We start from the raw sequence: 21,981 nt of genomic DNA on the forward strand, positions 1-21,981 counted from the left end.
AGATTGCCTTGTCTTCTTCCCTGCCCCAGAAATTTATAAAACCAGGGGACCAGGGTGGAACATATTGTTTGTTGAATGATCTGGAGAAGAGTGTGAGCTGTCTTGGCAGGTGGGGACATGTATCTCTGGTAGGCTGGGCCTTGTGGTGCACCACTTGCAGTCCTTCCATAGTAATGCTTGAAGGTCAGACAGGACCATTCCCATACTCCTTCAGCCTGACACAAAGCTAAGGGGAAGTGCACAAGTGTTGGTAAATAGGTTACCCCTGGGCACACCCTGAAACACTACCTGGCTCATAGTAGCTGGGTGCCCTGGATGTTATGCGTGCAGGTTACTCAACTGAAGAACTCAACTTCTTCCAACGCTTGGAGGTGCAAAAGTTCTTGAACAATTTTCACAGTTCTTAAAGGGAAACTCTGGTACTTTTAATCTTATCCCCTATTCACAGGATAGAGGATAAGTGTATGATTGCGGGGGTCCAGCCACTGGGACCCCTGTGATCTCCTACCTTGAGCCCCAGTGTAAGGAAGATTTTTGTTCAAAACACCAGCTCTTCTAGTGCACGGAGCAGCAGTGGTCGACATGCCCCCTCCATGCACTGTCTATGGGAGAGCCAGAGATACACGAGTACAATGTTGGTGTATCTCTAGTTTTATAAAGTACCACCAGTTGACCAAAAAAAAAAAACAGTGCTTGAGGTGCCTAAAACATAACTTTTAATATGTTTATGTAAAATCAGAAACTCAAAGTGTATTTGAGTGCTCATGTAATGATATATGTCCCACAAATAATAGAGCTGTTAAAAGATAATTACTGGGATCAAGGGTGCTCTTTAGTTATCACCAGCACATCCTAGATCACCTTAGAATATCTATATCAGATTGCTCTCTGAGCGCTATTGAATCTTCCTAGAAGTCTACAAACCGGATGCCAGCTGGAAAACAGACGGATTCTTTCTGGCAGCAGGCTTCACGGGACCCATATGGTCTTTATGGTTATGCCTTTTTAGAGCATATTGGACATTAGTGGTTTTCATTATACTACATATGTCATTTAACACTATACCCCTATTACCTCGTATACACCCCTGATGACATCGCCAACCAGTCGATAGAAATGCGTCGAGTGAGAGGAATTAGCCATCTTTTTATACAAATAAGTGGCTAAGGGAGTTATTTTAGAGAACAATCTGATATAGATATTCTAAGGTGATCTAGGACGTGCTGGTGATAACTAGAGAGCACCCTTGATCCCAGTAATTATCTTTTAACCGCTCTATTATTTGTGGGGCATATACCATTACATGAGCACTCAAATACACTTTATTTGAGTTTCTGATTTTACATACATATATTAAGTTATGTTTTAGGCACCTCAAGTACTGTATTTTTTGGTCAACTGGTGGTACTTTATGATTTGCATGCCTTGAGGATTCAGATTTTCGGTCGTGTACAGGACCTTTACAATTGTTGTGCGGTAATCACGTATCTCTTTTCCCATACAGTGCATGGAGGGGGTGTTTTGATGACTGCTGCCACTCAGACACTTATCTTCTATCCACAGGATAGGGCATAAGTACCGGAGTTCCCCATTAAGGCGGTTACAGTGCTCAGTACTGCTCTATAATGTCCTAGATGATGCGTGCTTTTGAGATATGGGGAGCAGGATCTCTTCTGTGTGTGCAGTGTATGGGAAGCAGAATAGCAGCTAATAGCAGGGATAACTTGAAATTAATTATTGGGATTTGCAGAGGAGAAAACTGGTAAAAAATGCCCTGTATAACTTATATAATAGAAATAGTGGTACTACTAATAGGCATACATGACTGTTTATCCTGAACAGTTACCTAAAACAACAGGAACATAGTAAAGGGATTATCCAGAATAAAAAAACAAAAACATAGTTGCTTTCTTCCATAAACAGTGCTGCTCTAGCCCTAAGTTTGTGTGTGGTATTGCAGCAAGCAACCTAAGGAAAGTCATGGCACTGTTTATGGAATAAAGCAGATATGGTTTTCTAATAATGGATAACCTTTTTAAGTCAAAACTGAAAGAACAGGATGGGCTACCATGTCATGTATAAATTTCTATACACATAGGCATATATACTACAAAGCAAAGTCTTTGCATATATATCAAGAGTATCTCCATAGCTGAATAGACCTTTCTCATGTCTTAGCTAACCAGTAGACCCCATTTTCTAAATGGATAGAAATAGCATCTGCAGTAAAACTACAAATATATGTGACAATAGGTAGAACTTGTATTCTGTACATTGTGATGTATGCAGTGAGCAAAACATGTCTGACAAATGTATTGTGTGGTTCTGGGAGAGTCACTCATAACTGCTTGGTGTGATTGATTACCTGGAGGGGTTTTCTATGTGTTTGTAAGTTAGATAATCAATAACCACTATGGCTGCTTGACAGTAAAGCAACTGAATACAATTTTGTTTAGAAAACTCTTTGCAACAAGGCCATCCGTTACATGAGTCCTTTTAAGAGATAGAAGATGCAAAAATCCTTCTTCAAGGTCAGATTGGCTAGTTCTTTATTTTCAGTGCATACTTGACTTGTGTTCTATAGTCTGCACCACAGAAGTACGGTACCTTCAAGGTTTCTCTGGAGGGTGACACAAACTACAGAAGAAAAAATACAGTCTGGGCAGATTGTGTTCTTAATGCATATCCGCACTCTAAGGGGTTTTAAAGGATTATAAAAAAAAAAACTTCTGTTCTCTTTCAAATATATCACTACTACTGTGTATAAGTTGCGGATGGTATTGAAGCTTAGCCTTGCTCACTTTAATGGAGCTAAGCTGCAGTACCAGACATACCCCATGGAGAGAAGAAGTAGTGTTCCTGGAAGAAAACAGACTTATTTTTCTAAATCATCCTCCACTCCAACAAACCTGCCAATCCCCCGTTCACTTTGTCTTTGAACCATAAATATCTGTTGGTTTCCCAGTGATAACTTTGATAGATTTGAGTCCAACCTCTGGCACTCCCACCAAAACGATAACCACTTCAGACTTGCATGACATATCCTGTTTATATGCCTAAAATGGCAACACCCCTTTAGTGCTACAGTATACAAAGACACTATGAACAATTATAATCTCCCAACTTGGGGAAGGAATTTTCCTATTCTAGGCAGACTTTCCCCATGTGCGCAAGATAAAATCCAAATAGACATGACTTGTCGAATTTAGTGTTGGACCCGATGCCCCATTTACACCAATGATTTTGAAGTAAGATGTCCACCAAGCTCATGCAGGGGTCATAGTTGTCCAAAGAGCCATATAGTGTAGGACTACTAGAATTTCCAACTACATTTTCTATTTAGTAGCCTAAGTGGTAGGATCATTTGTTGTCAGAATGGAGCTCTCTCCCTGATTACATTCATGACAGTGGAAAGTGAAGTAAAGGTAAAGTCATTGCTTGATTGATCATGTTATATGTTCTCTGACCTTCAGCGATATAACGTTTATTAATGTCACTGATGTATTCAGAGACCCACTTCTGTCATCTCAGCCGAAGGATTGCTGATCTAACACTAGTTTTATTAACATGAAAAAAGAAACTTGGCTTATTATAGTTCAACTGATGTCACAAAGGGAGATGCTGATGTTTTACACCGGTTAGAGTATAGTCTATTGGCATCATTGCCTTTAGGCATTACTACTAATATAAGAGTATTGTTAATTCTGATAGTCCAAAAAATGCAAAGGTCAGCAATTGTCGCTCTTATTAGGGCTGTCAATTTTTCCTTCAGTCATACGAAGGCGGAGTTGAGGAAGGACAAATAAAGGACAATTTTCTATGCTGATTCCTTACATCCTATTCTAAGCTATTAGAAAACCTAGTTTGTAACAAAAAAAAAAAAAATTTAAATAAATAAAAGCTATTTAAAAACCCATTGGATGTGCGGTGACACAGTACAGAATCACGTGTTCTTCTGTACTCCTTCCGATCCTGTGTGGCATATGCTGCTCAATGTCCATCATTGGTCCCCTCTCCTCAGAACTCTCTATAATGCACTATATAATATAGTGTCACAAAAGGGTTAATGTATTTGTATTATCTATGTACTTGTTGCCTTAAATCTCTAGTTGCTACGGACCTTGTTGTTAAGGGGAGTATGCAAAGGTGAACATGTGACTTATCCGGCGAATGGAATCTCTCTAAATTCCTCCCTTAAATAGTGAGGTCAGGGTTCAGCTCTTTCTCTTAGTGCAGTGCTGAGGTACAGTTTGGTGAGGATTGAAGTCTGTCTGTGAGGTGGATCTGCCTAGTCCAGCCACCACGCATCTACTACAGATTAACCCCACTACCCAGTTAAAAGTAAAAGCCTTGCAGTAAGCCTACAGTCTCAAGGATTACTACAGTCAAGTCAAAGTCCCTAAAGTATAGCGTGGGCTGCATACCATTCAAGTCAACAATATACATCACAATAAACTATAAGTCCCAGCAAGCCGATAAGCTTCCCAACGTTCATTCTGCAACTTCTTCACACTGATCTGAGCTGGAACATCTTTACAACCTCAGTAAAGCAAGCCAGTTAATCGTAACCTTGCGTTGGAGTGATTATTTGCCCCGTGCCTGGCACAGGTGAAGCTGGCCTACCTCGGGTGGTGTATAGGTCAACCAAACCCTGGCATCACGATAAGGTTAGTTACACATTACCCCGTCCGACACCACACATGGCTTTATAGTATATAGTCTTTAAAGGAAATCTGTCATCAGAATCACCCGCACTAAACCTGTTACACAGGCTTGTAGTGCGGGTGATCCTGATTAAAATGCTCCTTACCTGGTTAAAAATGGTTCAGCGGTTCTTCAGATATCTTTATTTTTAGTTTTCTGTTATTCCCTGGCTTGGGACTCAGTGGGAGGTATTATCATCTGGGACTCGGCCACACGTCATTCTAGCTGGGCGGAGCTGCCGCCCGGCTCATGAATATTCATGAACTTATCCGCTTCCGGGTGTACAGAACACGGCGCATGCGCGGCCCTCGACACCAGACCGAGAAAGAAGAATTAGACCAGGAGGATAAGTTCATGAATATTCATGAGCCGGGCGGCAGCTCCGCCCAGCTAGAATGACGTGTGGCCGAGTCCCAGATGATAACACCTCCCACTGAGTCCCAAGCCAGGGAATAACAGAAAACTAAAAATATAGATATCTTAAGAAGCGCTCAACCATTTTTAATCAGGTAAGGAGCGTTTTAATCAGAATCACCCGCACTACAAGCCTGTATAAGAGGTTTAGTGTGGGTGATTCTGATGACAGATTTCCTTTAACTGGGGTTAACCTCAGGAGTTCTCTCCAGGTTGGGTTGCACCAAAGTGACTGTAGGTTATGCAGCAAATCCTATCCCTGCCACAGCCTGCCCACCTATACACTGAAGGGAACTTGCATCAGTCACTCTGAAGGAGAACTCTCTAGGCCTTCCTGGTCCTTGGGGTTGTTACCTCGCTACATTTCACATACCCAGTATTCCCACTGCTGCAAACGTTTAACATGTCCATCGTGTGGACTCTTGGCTGCTACTAAGGCCTTGTTCACATTGTCATTTGCATCCGACTAGTTAAGGATCCAACCTCTTTTGTTTTGTTTTTTGAGCCAATTGGACCCTAAAACGGGTTGGACGCAAGTGGCTACTATCGGGTCCCGATGGACCCCATTTACTTGCATGGGGTCTGTCGGTAATCCGGTAATTTTACAGGAATTTAGCACAAAAAAAAATTTTGCACTAACTTTTTTTTTTTTTTTTTTTTTTTTTTTACATTAAACACCCATCCTTCTAGACGGATTGCTGACAGAACTTGGAATAGCGGAATCTGATGGCAATGTGAATGAGTCCTAAGAACCCACAGGCTCTTTGCTGTCATATTACATGAACATCATAACAATAATGTAAATGTAGAACATTTACCAGTAACAACTGAAAACTCTTCCGCACAACATGGTTCTGGACATTCAGGAGGAGTAATGTTTCAGGGGTTTTGGCCCCATGCCTCACCAGACCATACAGGGCATGGCCAAACAAAGAAGGTTCAAGTAAAGTCAAACACAACAAGTCAATGGCATTGTTCTCTTCCATCCAGCTATTTTTCTCATTGTTTACACGCACACAGGTGCCCATCCATTTCCTTGAGTTTAGTAAAATAGCAAGAGGGGCATTATCACTTCTGTTTTATCAATGCAAAGGCCGACCTCTTCCTCCCATCCAACTCGCCCCTTCATCAATATTCCCCTCCTACTCATCTGAAGGTTGGCATGATGGGTCAAGCTTGTACCCATATCAAAATTTCTTTTCTGGGTGTAGGAAGTAGTGAAGCATGCGCAGTGGTCAAGAAAGAAGCCATGACGTGGGTCTTGCTTGGCTCAGCACATCAAGTCCATATTTAGATGAAAAGAAGGGGAATATTGAGCATTGCTAAAACATCCCCCATTGCTGTCTTGCCCTAATGTGCATATATATAAGATTTCTTAATGTCTGGAAAAAAAAATTCTCGGGTAAAGATCGTATAAACATGTATGTTCAGGTTAGTGCGGGTGATCGTCCTGCCTACTGCCCAGATGGTCTGACGTACACGTGCAATCTGTACTTGTTGCTTACACATATCGGGTGGGAGGGGGGCTGGGGGGGGTGTTAGTGAGAAGTCTGGCACCAGAGGAAGCCTGCCTCTCTAGTGCCTGACAGGGCTGCCATCAGAAATTTTGGGGCCCCTTACACAGCTTGTAGTCGCCCCCCCCCCTTCCCTCACTGCGGCACACGCTGGATTTTACCTTTAGTGTCGGGCTTAGAAACATAAAATAATATCACCACTCCATATTCATTCTGTAGTGACTAAATAATACCACCATACTGTAAGGAAATAAAGGCCACTATACACAGACCAGTATTAGTAATAACACCACAATACAAGGGGCATACAATTCTGCCACACCATGACCACTACCATTACCACTGACTAACACTGCTATATTGTTATTGAATAAAAACCACTATACAAAAGGTCAATGGGTGAGATTTATCAAAACCTGTGTAGAGGAAGAGTGGTGCAGTTGCCCATAGCAACCAATCTGATTGCTTCTTTCATTTTTCACAGGTCTATTTAAAAATGGAAAAAGCGATCTGATTGGTTGCTACACTTGTTTTGATAAATCTCCCCCAATAACCCCTATATAGGAGTAGATTTGAGCTGTACACAGGTGCTGCAGGCGATATGAGTGATTAGGGCAGGGCGGTATACCGGTTCATACAAAAAATTTTTCCTGCACGATATGAATTTTGGCTCATACCGCAATACCAGTTGGGCCCCTCCCCCACTCAAATTAATTATCAGCAGCAGCGAGCTGTCACCTAACTAATCATGTGTCACCTGCGGGCGCTGTTCTGCTTCTCCCCCGCTTTTTTATCAGCCCAGCGCTGCACCCCACTTCGGGGGACCAATCGTATGTCACCTGCGAGCGCTGCTTCTCTCCCCCTGCCAAATAATTATCAGCCGCTGCGCTGTACTTTGTATTCCGGTGCCCTGCTGCAAATATTAAAAAACAAACTTTAACTTACCTTCATCCTCCTTTGCTAAGGAACCGGCCTCACTGTCCTCCGCTGTTCTTGCTGCTTCCTGGTGTTGGGACGTCTCAGAGCCTTTAGCCTATCACTGGCCGCAGCGATGTCCCGCCTCGGCCGATGATAGGCTGAGCCCACTGTCATGTAAGAAGCCGTTCGCCTTCTTACATGACAATGCGCTCAGCCTATCATCGGCCGAGGCGGAACATCGCTGCGGCCTGTGATAGGCTAAAGGCTCTGTGACGTCCCAACACCAGGAAGCAGCAAGAACAGTGGAGGACAGTGAGACCGGTTCCTTAGCAATGGGGGAACGGAGGACGAAGGTAAGTTAAAGTTTGTTTTTTAATGTTTGCAGCCCGGGCACAGGAATACAAAGTACAGCGCAGCGGCTGATAATTATTTGGCAGGGGGGGAGAGAAGCTGCGCTCACGGGTGACATATGATTAGTCCCCCGATGTGGGATGCAGCGCTGGGCTGATAAACCGGCGGGGGGGGGGGGGGGGGGGGAAGGGAGCTGCGCCCATCACATGATGATGATGGGGGGGAGAGGGGGGCGTTAAATACCGTGGAACCGCCATAATGTACAAGAATACCGTGATACACATTTTTGGTCATACCGTCCAGCCCTATGAGTGATTATGGCTACATACTCACAGGGTCCCGTCTTCTCTGATCGGAGTTGTTCATTTTTCTCTTTCTTCTTTCTCTGTTGAGGAGAAATCTTCATGATGACCCTGATCACAACTCGTCTTCACCGAATCTGCCAGACAAACATTTTAGGATTCTCGCTACAGCAAAGTCCTCACCTCGATACAAACCCCCTATATGTATTACACTGCCCCATATAGTAGTCCCTTCTGTGCCCCTGTATAGTATTAGGCCCCAACATTGTCCTCATACATTATAATGCCCCCTCACATGGCCCCCATATATATTAGTGCCCCCTCACATGGCCCCACACAATAATGCCTCCTCACATGGCCCCCATATATATATTAATACCCCTCACATGGCCCCTATATATATTAATGCCCCATATATAAATACCCCCTCACATGGCCTATATATATACATATATTTTAATGCCCCCTCACATGGCCCCCTATATATAGTAATGCCCCCTCACATGGCCCCTATATATATATATTAATACCCCCTCACATGGCCCCATATATATATATTAATGCCCCCTCACATATATAGTAATGCTTTAAGAAAAAGAAAAACACCACTCACCACAGCCTCGTTCCCCCGCATCTCCTGTTCTCTCCTCTTCTGTCTGCTTCCTGTGCTGACAGCCTCCGCAGAGCCGCTGCCGCACAGGAAGCCCAGGCTGGAGTGACAGGACAGAGTCCCGGATCTCCCCCCCCCCCACTCTTCACCACAGTCGCAGGGAGCACGATGGGGCCAGCAGGTGGAGGGTCTGGTTATGCACATGCAGGGACCGTGCCAGCACCGGTCCCAGCATGTTGCAGCCCTAGGGCCCCGGGCCCCTCACTGGGGTACTGGCTGTACCCCCCTGATGGCGGCCCTGGTGCCTGACACCTGGCTGCACTGACTCTATCTGCACCTCCCCCACAAGTAATTTAAAGCAACCACACTCCTATCACCTTTAACAGACTGTACAAGAGGAGAAATAATCATATTTAATGTGGGCAGGTCTTCTATGTTGCTCTCACACAGGGGCTCCATGATATTCTATTGCCCAGGAGCCCATGAGGCATCCACTCCTGCACTATCACCCTGTATATTCATATTAGTATGGGTGACACTGCTGTCAGGTTCCTTTTTTTTTAAATATTTTGTTGTAATGATTTTTCCCATTGAAGTATATAGTTATGACATTCCGCTTTGCTTTGAATTCCGTCTTTTCTTGGCGCCATTTATCTAAATTGTATTTAACCCTTTCATTTTCAAGGTTTTTCTCTTGTAAAATGATAAATAAGTGAACTACCGTTGCTAATGATTCTTGTATTTCAAGCCTGACCAATCCTCTAGTGCTTCAAGTGAATAAGCTTTATTGAAACGCAAAAGTTGACATTCATTGATAAAAGCAGCAAAATACTAAACTGCAGAGCAATTCAGAGAATCAATGTTTTGTGATATCGGAAAACCAATTCCATAGGGCTTCCTGATTCTTTCCTTTCCCTGAATCGCTGGCACGTTGAAGCTAGCCTGGTGAAAGGCGACTTGTCCTCTGCTGTCAGAGACTTGATAATAACAGAGGACTTAAAAGAATTCAATCAAAATGCCGCCGTTTCCCTTGAGATCCCATGGTCGCACGTTACATACGGCATTTTTCATCCTTTTTGTTTTTCTCATGCATGACAAAATGTGCCTGTGATCTTTAGCGGAAAACGTGTCCTGCAGTCCTCTGCGCGCAGCCTCTTCACGTGCCCCTTCTGATGTACTGTGAATTTCTGAGGCTGGTATTTGCTGTGTTTTTATTAATAGCATAGACGGATGGGGGCATAGCAATAGCTGCGTATAAGCAAATGAAGATCTAAGGCAATCTTTCCCACCTAGGGTTCCTTCAGCTGTAGCAGAACTACAACTGCAAGCATGCCCGGACAGCCAAAGGCTGTCCGGGCATGCTGAGAGTTGTAGTTTTGCAACAGCTGAAGGCACCCTGTTTAGAGAACACTGATCTAAGGCCGAATATTTTAACAGTAAATTCAGATACTTGCTTTTGTGACATATTTAGTACATGGATGACTTCTGAAGTCTATATGTGGTTACCTGTCTTTTTTATTAATGGGGAAAATGTAGAATGTATCAGACCCTCTCACATTTCAATTGTTTTTCCATCATTCTGCACTTGACACTCCAGAATGACAGAGGTTAAAACCAAATGTTAGAAATTTTTGCTAATCTGTTTAAGGGTACATTCCCACACGGCGTATTTGCTGCATATTTGCTGCTGCGTATTTTATTTTCTCTGTTGAAGTCAATGGGTAGGAAAATACGCAGCACCAAATACGCAGAAAATACGCAGCAAAATACGCTGTGTGGGAACGTACCCTAAAAGGGAAAAAAAAATTATTGCATTGTCATAAGTATTCAGATCCTTTATCTATGGCAACAATTACAGCCTCCGGTCTTCTTGGGGATGATGCCACAAGGTTTGCATTCTTGGATTTGGCTATTTTCTGCCCTTCTCCTCTGCAGATGCTCTTAAAGGGGTACTCCGGCGCTAAGACATCTAATCCCTTATACAAAGGATAGGGGATAAGATGCCTGATCGCGGGGGTCCCGCTGCTGGGGCCCCCCGTGATCTTCCAGGCCGCACCCCGTTAGAATCAGTCCCCGAAGCGTGTTCGCTCCGGGTCTGGTTACTGGCCATCACGGGGACGGAGCATAGTGACGTCACGGCTCCGCCCCCGTGTGACGTCCCTCCAATAGACTTGCATTGAGGGGGCGGAGCATGACATCACACGGGGGCGGAGCCGTGATGTCAGCATGCTCCGTCCTTGTGGTCAAGATGGATTGAGCCTGAGGACCTCCAGCGGTTCCGGAAGCCGCTAAAGGTGGGTGCTGCATGGTAGATCCCGGGGGTCCCCAGCGGCGGGACTCCCGCGATCTGACATCTTATCCCCTATCCTTTGAATAGGGGATAAGATGTCTAGGGGCAGAGTACCCCTTTAAGCTCTGTCATGGTGGATGGAGAAAGTCAGTGGAAGCCATTTTTAGCCATCAGTGGAATGTTCGGAGATGTCCAGAGATGTTCGGTTGGGTTCAAGTCAGAACTCTGGTTAGGCCACTCAAGGACATGAGGTTGTCCATAAGCCATTCCTGTGTTTCCTTGGCTGTGTGCTTAGGGTCATTGTCGTGTTGGAAGATGGACTTTCAAAACAATCTGAGGTTCCAGAGCGTTCTGGATTAGACGATTATTAAGAATTTCTCTGCACTTTGCGTAACTCAGCTTTTCTTCATCCCTGATCCAGTATCCCAGTCCTAACTGCTGAAAAACATTCCCACAGCATGATGTTGCCACCACCAAGATTCACTATAGCATTGGGCAGGTGATCAGCAGGGCTTGGTTCCCTCCAGACATGGAAAATACCCTAAAGGACTACCTATCCATCATCCATAAACCAGTGACCTTCATGAAAGCGTTCTTTACGGGATGCATGTGTGGCCGTGAAATGGTTAATAGTTTAAGCAATAAATATAACATCCACTCTTAGATAAAAGTACAGTATGTATAATTTCGATCCATTTCTTCTAAGTAGAAGAAAATTGTACCTATAACGGCAGATGTTAGATTATGTTATACATATAGAAAGCGTTTTGGATGTAAATTATTTCTCAAAGAGCACTTCTATTCAGGCTTTATGACAATTGAAGAGTGTAGGAGGGTGAGGTTGGTGAAAATGCGTGAGGAGGAGTTACATTAAATGCATGTTCAGAAATAACTTTCAGATCTTCTCCCACGTTCAGCTAATATTCTCATATTTTTCTACGCTTGCATGATTTCTTTTTAATATCTCCATAAACTGCAGCTACAAAGGAAAAGTCTGACCTAAAGAACTAGGGTGACTCGAATACTGTGTATATGTAGAGGTCCACCATGTCCTGTCAATAAGCTACAATACCCGCACCTATAGAGGCAGAGCTCTGGGGGTCAATGCAGCATACCTAAATGGCTACCATCAGATAGTATAGTATTATGTTTTTATCAGATAACAAGGCATTAAGCTGTAAGTGTACAGTGTACACAGAAGGTCCCCCATAGCTGCCCCCTTGTAGGTTCCCGGCAGGGCCAGTTCCGCCTATAAGCAAAATAAGCAGCTGCCTAGAGCGCCCTCTTGATGGGGCGCAGCTCTGCCTGCTGCAAGAAAGTTAGAAGCCAGCCAGCATTTGAAGCACCCGCCAGCCAGCACCACTGTCGCAGGGAGGTGGTGTGTCACCCCAGTAGGAAGGGGGGGGGGGGGGTTGTCAAGGGGTGGCAAAATTAGCTTTCGCCTAGGGTGGCAAAAATCCTTGCACCAGCCCTGGTTCCTGGCAACTATAAGAGTTTATACAATGGAATCTCTGTACGGAGGAATTCTGCTTGGAGAGCTCGTCTGAGCGGCGGCTGCTGCCAAAGTCTTTCGGCGCTAGGACTGCAGGGACCTGTTCATCACAATTGACGGCTGAGCAGTCCACGCGTAATTCTGCTAAAAGAATGAACATGTTGATTCTTTCGGTGGATGAATTTCAGTGTCAGAAAATTTCTCAGTGTGAATAGGTCATTGCAAGGCCTATTCACACAAAGGCTAAGATTCACACAACAGAATTCCTGAGCCCAATTCTGCAAGCAGAAATGCCGTTGTGTGAACATGCGCTAAGATGGAAACCTTGGGCTGAATACCTAAAGAACAGTGATAACCACCTGGGTGCCCAAAATCGATGCTTAGGCAATTATATTTCCATGCGCATTACCAGATCAGTTCTTATGGTACTTAAAGGGGTATTCCAGGATTTTTTTTTTTGACTATGCTACAGGGGCTGTAAAGTTAGTGTAGTTCATAATATAGTATCTGTACCTGTGTGTGATGGTGGTATTACAATTCTTCTGTTATTTTCACCCCAATATTTTATTTTTAACAGCATACAAGATTACTCATGTCTTGGGATTTCACAGGTTGCAGTGCATCAAGACCTGATATCAGTTGTGCAAAGGGAGCCAGTCCTGCTTCAATGGATGGAGTGACAGAAATAATTTTGCAACAGCTGAAGGCACCCAGATTAGAAAACGCTGATCTTTTGAGCTTATTTGTGCTGCAATGGGTTTGGGTGGCTGAAGTGTGGGAGGGAGGAATGTAACTTCACACTTACACGCATGGAACTAAGGGATGTGTATCGTTTAAGAGACCAAACTCCAACAGGAAATACCCAGATAGCCTGGCACGTATGTACTAAAATCACCTCATGGAGGATAACCCGTTTAACCCCTTAACGCAAATGGACGTACATTCATGTCCATTTGCGGCTGCTGAGGTATGACGCGTACTCAGCAGGTGAGCACACATATATGCTATAAGCAACCAGGACCCACGGTTAATGCTGGACATCGTCGATCTGGCTGATGTCCGGCATTAATCCTTTATCAAACTTGATCGCCGCATCTAAAACTAAAGTAAGCATTGCCGGTTAGTAGAGATGAGCAAAGTTACAGTGATTCGATTCGTCACAAACTTCTCGGCTTGGCAGTTTCTGACTTTATCCTGCATAAATTAGCTCAGCTTTTAGGTGCTCCGGTGGGCTGAAAAAGGTGGATTCAGTCCTAGGAGAGAGTCTCCAGCCCACCGGAGCACCTGAAAGCAGAACTAATTTACGCAGGATAAAGACAGCAACTGCCGAGCCGAGAAGTTGTCCGATTGTCGAATGACTGCTCTGTGCCTGAGATCCAGGCTGGAGCAGTCAAGCGGCAGAAACACTGATCAGTGCTATGTTATGTGGAAAAGTGTGGATGTGTAACGTAGAATAATACATCATTTTAGGTTCACTACTGTGGTAGATGTAGAGAGTAACATATGACTAACCCTCAAAATGATGTGTTAGTCATATGATACTGTCTACATCTACCACAGTAGTGCACCTAAATTTATGTATTATTCTATATGTTACACATCCACACTTTTCATTGGGTGTAGGATACCATTGTGACTCTTGTAATCTGCTGCAGGCATCCCCCCTTGTATGCATTTTATGCTGAGGATTTCCCTTAGCAACCAAACACAAGCGCCGGGTCTGCTCCTCCAGCATAAATGCACAACTGCATTTGGGGTTGAGCATTTCCTGCCATTGGAAACCACGTTTTTTTTCTTGTTGTTCATGTCATGTCCCTGTACAGAACATGGTTCTGTACAGTCGTAAAGTCCCCTCAGGTAGAGTCCTTCAAGTCCACAGGGCTCTACTGCAGGGTCCCCTTAGGTCATTATTATGATTATTATTGTATATTACTCATGTATGTTATAAGTATTGTGAATATAAACCATGTGCAGAAGTTATTAGGATGTTTAAACTGTATAGGACCTTCCTAAGGTCATGTGATATGTGATCACCTGATACCCAGAGTTCCAGAGGCACAGGTAACCACAGGCAACCAGCTACCAATGGGCTTTAGTTCAGCCCCCTGATATATAGGGGGCTGTAGTCTCCACACTAGGTCTCTTTACTTCCTGCTCTATTCCTAACACTAAAGCCCCCCCCCCCCCTTGGGTGGGGCTCATAGCCTTCCTCCCTCCTCCCATTGTATGCGTACATAGCCACACTGCAGTGAACTGGGAGCAGGCTGTGGATCAGACCTGATGCCGAGGTAATTGCCCCTGGTATTGCCCATACGGCACAGGTAGGTTTAGTGTTAAGTCCCGTTCCACTTGAGAAACCTTGGCGTTGGTGTGCGGCCTCAGGTATGTCCTTCATATAAGTATATACTGGCTAATGTCTCAATGTTCACATCATTTTGGGGGTTAGTCATATGTTACTGTCTAAATCTACCACAGTAGTGCACCTAAATGTATGTATTATTCTATATGTTACACATCCACACTTTTCATCTGGTGTAGGATGCCATTGTGGCACTTGTAGTCTACCCCCATTGTATGCATTTTATGCTGGGTATTGCCCTTTGCAATGGACCACAAGCGCAGGATCTGCTTCCCCAGCATAAAATGCACAACTGCACTTGGAGCATTTTCTGCCATTTGAAACCATTTTTTTTCTCTTGGTATTAAAAAGTAAAATTGTTGGCGCAAAGAACAAGCCCTCATATGGATTTTACGGGGGAAATTGAAAGCGTTATGATTTTTAGAAGGTGAGGAGGTGATTTTAGAAAGTGCAAAAATGAAAAACTGCCAAAAAGGCAAGGGGTTAATGGCTATAAGCTAAGAAAGTATAGTATCTGTTTTTATCAGATAACAAGGCACTAAGCTTAGGATAGGCCATCAGTGTTGAATTGGTGGGGGGTCAAACTCCTGGCACCCCAGTCCCCCCTTTACCCCATCCGATCAGGTGTTTAAAGGGGCACAGGCATTCATGCTCTTTGCTTGTCCTTGCATTACTGTACTTTTAGAAGCAGGGGTGCAAGGTGCTGCATCATTCCCCCATTCAAGTAAATGGGGCAAGTTAGCATGACTGCCTGTGCCCAAAAATCGTGATAATAGAAAAGGGTTAATCGTGACAATAGCCCTTGGCATAATTGTCTTATTACTGTATGATATTACAAGCAGCAGAGCTAAAATTCAGTTTAAAAGAGAGATTTAAAAAAAATGTCATATAGAATGTTTTCTGTAATACTCATCCCGCTCCGTAATAAACAATGAAACAGCTTGGTGGTGCGTATGATAGGAAGCGCTTATTATTAAAAACCTAAGTGTTTCCCAGGTTCTGGTAACAGGTGTACACCTGGTAATTAATGACCCAAAACCACTTTAACTAGAAATTAGAAGAGAAGTTACAGAGATGATAGCAGCAGTCGAGCTAAATACAATTTTAAGTACATTATAAGAACAGCAGACGCTGCTTTAATTTTCCATGCGCCTCAATTTATCGCTAAGTGTAATTTTATAGTTTTCATTTAAATGTCACCGTGCAATGACAGCAACTTTTATGTCTAAATTTCCTGTGGATAATTTAACATCGTAGGCGATATGTAGTCCCTCGGAAAAGCTGAAAGTACTGTAATGATTCGTATGTGTAACTGTACCGTATGTAGTTGGGACCGGGAGGCCTGCTGTGTATAATCTCTGACTGCAAGGACAACTGTGCAAGGGTTAATCCAGAGTAGAGAAGAGGCTCATATGTTTGCTTGATGTGGTCATGTGACCCTATTCCAGTTTATAACCTCTTTTGGTTGGCTGTCCTCTTTCCCCATTAAAGGGGTACTCCGCACCCCTAGACATCTTATCCCCTATCCAAAGGATAGGGGATAAGATATCAGATCGCTGGGGTCCCGCTGCTGGGGACCACCGGGATCCCGGCAGCAGCACCCACCTGTACGGCTTCCACCTCACACCGGCAAAGCTGGAGGCTTTGGATCCCGACCACAATGGTGGACGAGCGTGACGTAACGACTCCGACCCGTGTGATGTCACGACCCGCCCCCTCAATGCAAGTCTATGGGAGGTCCGTCACGCCCCCTCCCATAGACTTGCATTGAGGGGGCGGGGTGTGACGTCACACCGGGCAGAGTCGTGACGTCAAGCTCGTCCGCCATTGTGGTCAGGATCCGAAGCCTCCAGCGTTGCCGGTGTGAGGTGTAAGCCGTACAGGTGGGTGCTGCTGCCGAGATCCCGGGCGTCCCCAGCAGCGGGACCCCGACGAACTGACATCTTATCCCCTATCCTTTGGATGGGGGATAAGATGTCTAGGGGTGCGGAGTACCCCTTTAAAGGGGTACTCCGCCCCTTGACATCTTATCCCCTATCCAAAGGATCTCGGGACCCCCGCAATCTTGGCTGCGGCACCCCAGACATCCAATGCACGGAGCAAACTTTGCTGGATGACTGGCAATGCAGGGTGCAGCCGTGTCGTCACGAACCTCCAGCGCTGCACCTGACGCTCTAAACTAATGCCAGGTGCCGCAGGGAGATTGCAGGGGTCCCCCGCAATCAGACCTCTTGTGCCCTATCCTTTCCATAGGGGATAATGTGTCTAAGGGTGGAGTACCCCTTTAATCCAGTGGTGTAACTATAGAGTATGCAGAGGTAGCAATAGCATCCTGGCCCTGGTGATTGAGCGGGCCCAACTACCATGTGCACAAACACTGGTATTCTAAATGGTACATGGATGTGGAGGGTTCTGTTACAAATTTTGCAAAAGGGCCTAGAAACAACTTACCTCTCCAGAGTTATACCTCAAGTCCATGGTTTTTATAAATTCCTATGTAATATCTTGTGTCCTGTGCTAGACGTTAAATGAAATATGAAAAAAAAAAGGTTAGAGACTGGTGCCAAGTTGGTACTTATCTGTATTGTTTAGTCACAGCCTGTGGTTACCAATGATGGTTGAAGGAGACCGGTGGCAGTCAGTGTCACTACAGGTTAAAAATGATATATAATATGGAGTTTTCAGCCTTGTTATGAGTAGTGAACTTGATTTTAGGTCCAGTTCAGTATTATTTATGTACTGTGTTTTCAGTAATATATGGAGTATTGCAGAATTGTACACTATTAGTTGGCACTGTCTAATCACTGAATTAGGAGCATTAGTACATGACTATAATTTTGAACAATATTCTAACTTAAAAAAGACATGCCAGGGACCATGCCTCATATGTGGGTTTAGAACCTTTGCAAGATGCCCATGTGTGGTGCCTTTGCTCTCCTCTTAAAGGGGTACTCCTGTGGCAAAAAAAAAGGTTTGTAAACAGGTTTGTAAATGACTTCTATTTAAAAATCTCTTTCAGTACTTATCAGCTGCTGCATACTACAGAGAAAGTTGTGTAGTTCTTTCCAGTCTGACCAGACTACTCTCTGCTGCCACCTCTGTCCATGTCAGGAACTGTCCAGAGCAGAAGAAATCCCCATAGCAAACCTCTCCAGCTCTGTTTAGTTCCTGACATGGACAGAGGTGTCAGCAGAGAGCACTGTGTTTAGACTGAAAAGAAGTATACAACTTCCTCTATAGTATACAGCAGCTAATAAGTTGTTTCAATACAAGTAATTTACAAATCTGTTTTAACTTTCTTGCACCAATTGATTTGAAAACATTTGTTTTTCACCCGAGCGCCCCTTTAACTCTTAAGAGGTCTGAAGAAAATTAGCTGGGCTTAGTCAGTACATGAGACTACCAGATACTTTGGGATACCGTATTTTTGCCGTATAAGACGCACTTTTTCTTCCCCAAAACTGGGGGGGAAAAGTTGGTGCGTCTTATACAGCGAATACACCCCTATCGCGGCGGTCCCTGCGGCCATCAATGGCCGGGACCCGCGGTTAATACAGGACATCACCGATCGCGGTGATGCCCTGTATTAACCCTTCAGACGCGGCGATCAAAGCTGACCGCCGCATCTGAAGGGAAAGTGACACTAACCCGGCTGTTCAGTCGGGCTGTTCGGGACCGTGCGGTGAAATCGCGGCATCCCGAACAGCTTACAGGAAACCGGGAGGGACCTTACCTGCCTCCTTGGTGTCTGTTCTAGGATCCCCTGCATGGCCGGCGCTCTCCTTCGACGTCATCACGTCGTCGCGCACGCCGTCCCATCCAATAGGAGCGGCAAGCGTAGCGACGTGATGACAGCAACGGAGAGCGTGGATCCCGGGGAAGAAGACGTGCCGGAGCATCGGGGACGCGGTGGCAGCGATGGAGCGACATCCAGGGCAGCGGTGACGGGTCCGGAGTGGCGGGGACACATGAGTAATACCTCCTATACCAGTGGTCTTCAACCTGCGTACCTCCACATGTTGCCAAACTACAACTCCCAGCAAGCCCGGACAGCCAACTGCTGTCCGGGCATGCTGGGAGTTTGTTTTGCAACATCTGGAGGTCCGCAGGTTGAAGATCACTGTTGGGTTCAGAATCTTTTTTTTCTAGATTTTGCACCTTTAAAATTGGGTGCGTCTTATAAGCCGGTGCGTCCTATAGGGCGAAAAATACGGATATATTTTGTAATATTAAGGAGATAATTTTGTTTCTAATTTTAAAGCAAACCTATGCCTTCTCTTGGCAGGAATAGATTTTATTTTCCATAAATGCACCAAATGATGTCCACGAAGCACCAAATTTGTCATGCACCTCTTACAAATTCTGCTACATTTCTCTAACATTTTTCAGTTTACAATTGGCATTTGAAATGCCAGTGTAAATAAATCACCCCATAGTGTTTTTCATAATACATTTTAAAAATATTATTTATATGCCACATGTAGATGGTTTCTTTCATAATTTTTTGTTGTTTTTATGTATATTTTTAATAGATCTGTTATTAGCTATAGTAAAGACCAAAACAAATAAGTTATTACCAAAATCCGTATGTGCAGGAGACAGAAAAGGTCATTTAGTTTGACGTTTGATAAATTGTTTTGTGGATACATTATTACATCTTTGACATTTTATTGATGTCAAGAGAGAAAATTTCATATTTTTCAGCATCAATAAGATGAAGGCACAATACATCTCTACTTAAATTGCATTAGAAAATATTGTGGATTTTTTATTTTATTTTAAAAAGAGCGCAAGACACATTAACTGGTTCAGTGCCATCATGTGCCCTGATGTTGTGCAGCTTTTTTCTAACCAGACACCCCCATATTTTTTTTATCTAATCTAATATAAAGGTAAATAAAAAAATATCAAAACCTCCATAAAGGAAGTCTATTGATTTTTAAGCAATTTTCAGAAAATCTTAAACCTGGCAAATCAATTCTACTATCTCCATTGATAGCCCAAATCAATAAATGCTTAGGTGAAGAATTCTTGGTGTTGATGATGCTACTTGCATTTAAAGTTGGCAATAGAGCTTGCTAGAAATGTGTCCCCTTAGTTTCTTACATAATTTGATATTTGTGTGATTGACAAATAAATATTTAGATAAGACCACAGACTTTATTACTCAGTCACTGTTACGCCGAGCGCTCCGGGTCCCCACTCCTCCCCGGAGCGCTCGCAGCGTTCACCTGCTCGCAGCGTCCCGGTCAGACCCGCTGACCGGGAGCGCTGCGCTAGTGTCTCTGGCGGGGATGCGATGCGCGACGCGCCCGCTCGCGGTTCGCATCCCAGCCTGCTTACCCGACCTGTTCCTCGTTTGTTCAGTCCCGGCGCGCGCGGCCCCGCTCCCTAGGGCGCAGGCGCGCCGGCTCTCTGCAATTTAAAGGGCCAGTGCGCCGCTGATTGGCGCCTCGTCCAAATTAGTAACTTCGCCTGTGCCTTGGTCTATATTACCTCACTTAACCTTCCCTGTATTGCCGGATCTTGTTGCCATTGTGCCAGTGAAAGCGTTCCTTGTATGTCCCAAGCCAGTGTTCCAGACCTCCTGCCGTTGCCCCTGACTACGATCCTTGCTGCCTGCCCTGACCTTCTGCTACTTCCGTCCTTGCTCTTGCCTAATCCCTTGTACCGCGCCTATCTCAGCCGTCAGTCGGGGTTGAGTCACTATCGGGTGGAACGACCTGGGAGTTACCTGTCGCAGCAAGTCCATCCCGCTTTGCGGCGGGCTCTGGTGAAAACCAGTAACCCCTTAGACTCCATTCCCCTGGTACGGCCCACGTCATCACCCCACTGACACTGAGGTTCCACCACCAGTATCCTCACAGTACCCGGATCCTGACAGTCACTGTGGTCTTTTTTGTTTAGATTTTTGTTTGCTCAGTAACCACCAGTGATATACAGCAGGTGAAATAAGTATTGAATACGTCACCATTTTTCTCATAAAATATGTTTAGAAAAGTCCTTTTGACATGGAACTTTCACCAGATGTTGGTAAAAATCCAAGTATTTTTTATGCACACAAAGAAGCTAAAACAAATAGAAAGGATCAGAAATGATGTTGTGTCCCGCCGACTCTCCTCAACATCGGCATTGTACATGGCGGGTTACAGTGATCCTGCAGGCTGACTATACGGGCAGAAATGAGAAGTGCATTCTCTACAGTGGAATCTGATCTTGTGTGGTCGAATATCTGGAAGGTGGTGGGGCTTGGTTGATTTGTAGATTTCTCCATATGCATGCTCTGTTGGCTTGGTTGAGCATGCAAGTATTTTTAATAAAGGGGGCAAACCACTGCCAGACACCTCTCCTGCAGGAACAGAAGGACAGAGCAGTTGAAACAATTGCCTGACTTACTGACAACTGCCATTGAACAGGAGTCCTAAGGCCATCATACCTAGTCATCGTGGGATGTCTCCAAGTCTCAAGTCTGTCATATCTAATAGCAAGTCAATTCAAGTGGGGGGAAAGCTCCATAAGTCCCAGCAAGGTCACGTGGCTCCCACGGGTTACACTGCATCCCTTTTACTCTGCTCTGTACTGTGAGTATTGTACCATCTGCTCCTGCCTCATTAAAAAAGACTGAGTTATCCATAACCTGGCATCAGTGTGTTTATTGCCCTGCGCCTGGCCCAGAAGAATATGTCTCTACCTCGGACCGTGTAGGTTAACGGTGACTTGGCATCACGATTTGACAAGTATATCCCCCTGTCAACACAAAACTAGCTATCTTTCATATAATAGAGAGAGATAGGTATAAGGCTATCCTTCATATCAAATTGGGCCAGGTATTATTCATAATAAGAATATTGGGCAGACTTGATGGGTTCTTATCTGCTTACACGTTCTATGTTTAATCAACCTCATCATGTGTGCTGATCTGGGGCCAAACTCAAAACCTGGACTGGCTAAGGAAGGGGATGAAAGGCCTCATTACCAAACCTTCCTTTCATTCCGTAAAAATCCAGGTCTGATGACAGAGTTAAAG

At 44.5% G+C, this 21,981-nt stretch overlaps 1 protein-coding gene across 2 annotated transcripts in view; it reads left to right on the plus strand.

Annotated features, from left to right (window-relative positions):
• The window catches only part of ATP10B (ATPase phospholipid transporting 10B (putative)), a 479,113-nt gene that overhangs the window by 116,012 nt on the left and 341,120 nt on the right, over positions 1-21,981 (plus strand). Inside the window, exon 1 of one of the 2 annotated variants that reach the window (XM_056516673.1) lies at positions 14,879-14,977. The exons of the other annotated variant lie outside the window; for it this stretch is intronic. The gene's annotated coding sequence lies outside the window, so the exon portion shown is untranslated. Of the gene's footprint in view, positions 1-14,878; positions 14,978-21,981 lie in introns of those variants that run through there. 2 annotated transcript variants of the gene reach the window in all.

The sequence above is a fragment of the Hyla sarda genome, chromosome 4, assembly GCF_029499605.1.
Source record: "Hyla sarda isolate aHylSar1 chromosome 4, aHylSar1.hap1, whole genome shotgun sequence".
Taxonomy (NCBI): domain Eukaryota; kingdom Metazoa; phylum Chordata; class Amphibia; order Anura; family Hylidae; genus Hyla; species Hyla sarda.